Source organism: Photinus pyralis, unplaced genomic scaffold, assembly GCF_008802855.1.
Source record: "Photinus pyralis isolate 1611_PpyrPB1 unplaced genomic scaffold, Ppyr1.3 Ppyr1.4_LG7, whole genome shotgun sequence".
Taxonomy (NCBI): Eukaryota; Metazoa; Arthropoda; class Insecta; order Coleoptera; family Lampyridae; genus Photinus; species Photinus pyralis.
In genome coordinates, this window is record NW_022170738.1 from 43,512,774 (window position 1) to 43,515,830 (window position 3,057).

Below are 3,057 nucleotides of genomic sequence, written 5' to 3' on the forward strand. Positions count from 1 at the left end.
GAACTTTAACATTCAAAAATCCAAAAAGATTGGAGAAACGTGGGAGTAGTCATAAAGTCGTAAGAATTAGAAAGGGAATTCGAAAGGTACTAAGAATCTGAGAAACCACAGATCTGAAGAATTCAGAGAAATAAATTGTAAGAGCAACGTGAATTTGAAGAATTTAAAGATCGATGGATGTGGTGGCCGAAGAAGATGATTGGCAACCTTTCACTATCATGAGATAATGTCAAGACGCGCAGGGTGATTGTTTGGGTGCCAACGCATCAACTTCCAGGAAGGCCGATTGTCTTGAGCAGTTGTGAGGATGCCCAGTCGAATCTATTTGCTACTCTTCTCTACCCCGCAAAAATTGTTGTCGCGGGAGCAAATCTGCTACAAAATCCCAAGCAATTCACAAGACTCTGGTTGGTAGTAGATCACCAGTTCATTTTCCAATTTTGGAAATAAAGTAAACGTTATTACCATGGCGATAAGTGAATACTTGAAGAAGTCGTTTTGCGACTCAGCAGAGCACTACCTGTTACCTATGTGACTGAAATTAAAATAGAGGCTGCGTTCCCCAAACACAAAGTTTTACCAATCTTACATAGGTGATTCGCACTTCGTACCAGAATAATTGGCGCCCGGACAATTTACACAGACAAAATTCGCACCAGAAGAATTTGCACCAAAAAAAATTCGAAAACAAGGGAAATATGCATCTTGGCCGGACGCTACCGGACATCTTGAATCCAAGCAATGCGTACCTTGGCAATTGGCACACAGACAATTCATACCTAAAAGGTTTGCAACAACAAAAAATTGTAGCATGATAACTCGCCCTCGTACATTCTTTTCGCGCCCAGAAAATGTGCACGTGAACATTTCGCGCCAAAGAAAAAGTTTTTATAAAAAAAATACCAACAATGAAGAGCAGCGAATTTATATATTTATTTATTTATTTAGGCAAAGAAACCTTGGTGATTTGTTCATTAAAACAAGAAATAATCATTTACACAGCAGTTCTCACAATAGTTCTTTGTCATGAAAGAATATAGGAGCGCGCTTCCTTAAATTGTCCTTGACAATACGCTGGCTTCTTTTTTAGCGATAACTACCGGAACGTTGTTATATTTTACGTTCCCGACACAAATAATAGTCATGAAGGTTGCCTTGTATCAGGAGGGGAAATCTTTTTGACGCCAGAAGATACAGGCACATCAATTGATCAACTTCTTTTGGTTTCAGAATCCACCTGGCTATTCCAAACGGAGAGGACGGTCTAGAAAAATGCCAAATGTACGCGGTAAACTTCACCGAACTGCTTCTGGCCGGCGTCACCGAGCCGGACGCGTCCTGGCCGAGGAAACCGTGCCACAGCGGCTACGAGTACAACTTCACAACCGACGACGTTCCGTACGCTTCCATTTCAGCCGAGGTAAAGTCCCAAAGCTACACCGAAAGATGACTAAACCATCCCCATATTTCAGTTCGATATCCCAATCGATTTTCTTCTGCGGCGCGATCCTGGGCGGTTTGGTTTTCGGCTGGCTCGCCGATAGCAAGGGTAGAATACCGGCGTTTGTCGGTACGAATTTCGTTGGGTTCGCCGCAGGTGTCGGTACCGCGTTCTCGTTTTGAACCTTCCGCTTGTGCAGATTCCTGGTCGGGATGGCCTTCGACAATTACTTCACGATGATGTATATCCTGGGTAAGTCTTTTGGATCAATTTGGGAGTTGTCTCTCAACATTGCGTTATGGTATTGGAATACGTTGGGCCGAAGTGGAGGGCTGTTGTGGCGAATATGTCGATTGCGATGTTCTTCACGTGCGCTTCATGCGTGCTTCCCTGGATCGCGTGGTACTCGGAGGATATTGCGTCGTGACATTCGTGCCTTTGGCTTTGGCCTTTTTCACCCCGTGGTGTGTACCTGAATCGACCAGGTGGCTCGTGTCGCAAGGGCAAATCGACAAATCAATCGGCATACTCAAAAAATTCGAAAGGATCAACGGAACTAAGGTTGAATAGAGTATGTACAAGCAATTTAGGGACAGCTGCTATAAAGCGCAGAAGGAGGAAGAGGACTCGAAGTCGTACTCGGTCATCTCTTTAAGACGCCGCATTTGAGGAAAATTACGCTTTTGTTAATCTTAATATGGATGGCAATCTCCTTAGTATTCGACGGACATGTGCGTAATGTGGGCTCCCTGGGACTTAATGTCTTCCTTACCTTTACGATAGCGTCCGCCACCGAATTACCGGCGGATACGTTTTTAACGATCACTCTGGATAGGTGGGGGAGAAGATGGCTGGCTTTTGGTACCATGGCTATGAGTGGAATCTTCAGTTTGTTGGCCACCACAGTACCATTAGGTAAGCATTTTATATTAAAACTAAACCCCGTTTCCCAAATCCGTCCTTTTTGAGTTGATTTTGACTTTCATTTTGCAAAAAAAGCAACTTTTGAGGAACATTAGTAGATGCAGTAAGCCATTAATATCAAAAATTGAATCGCTCTATTTAAACATGGCGGTAATAGAGCGAATTCTGCTGGGGTTGATGATTGATTAAAATCAAAATTTCGGACAAATATATGTCTAGGAAGAACATTAGGGCAATGAACCGCGGTATCAGCTTTGGATGACCAACCAGATACGCTCAGTATTTATTTACAAACACAAAAACAACCGTAATAATAAATTACACTATTACTAATTACAATACGTCAGTTCCTTAAAGGTAGCCAGATCTGTAGGGTTGGGGTTTAGTAAAATTAATTAGAATGAATGGAACATGAATTTTTAGGTATTCCCAAATAGTCCGCACTCGGACGACTTGTAGTCGGACAATTCGCACTCCGATAATTCGCATTCTAAAAATTCTCAAATGAGGAAAACTCGCTTCATGATCGTTCGCACTCGGACATTTTGGATCCAGATAATTCGGATTCTGAAAATTGTCACACAGAGAGATTTTGCGCCTAGACAATTATTTGCAACAAAGAAAATTCACACCAGAACAATTTGCGCCCGGACGACTTATAGCCGGAAAATTCGCACCCCAATAATTCGCAT

General features: G+C 42.6%; 1 pseudogene; it reads left to right on the forward strand.

Annotated features, from left to right (window-relative positions):
* The first annotated feature begins 1,279 nt into the window (after nucleotides 1–1,279).
* LOC116176270 lies at nucleotides 1,280–2,409 on the forward strand (annotated as a pseudogene).
* The last annotated feature ends 648 nt before the right edge of the window (nucleotides 2,410–3,057 follow it).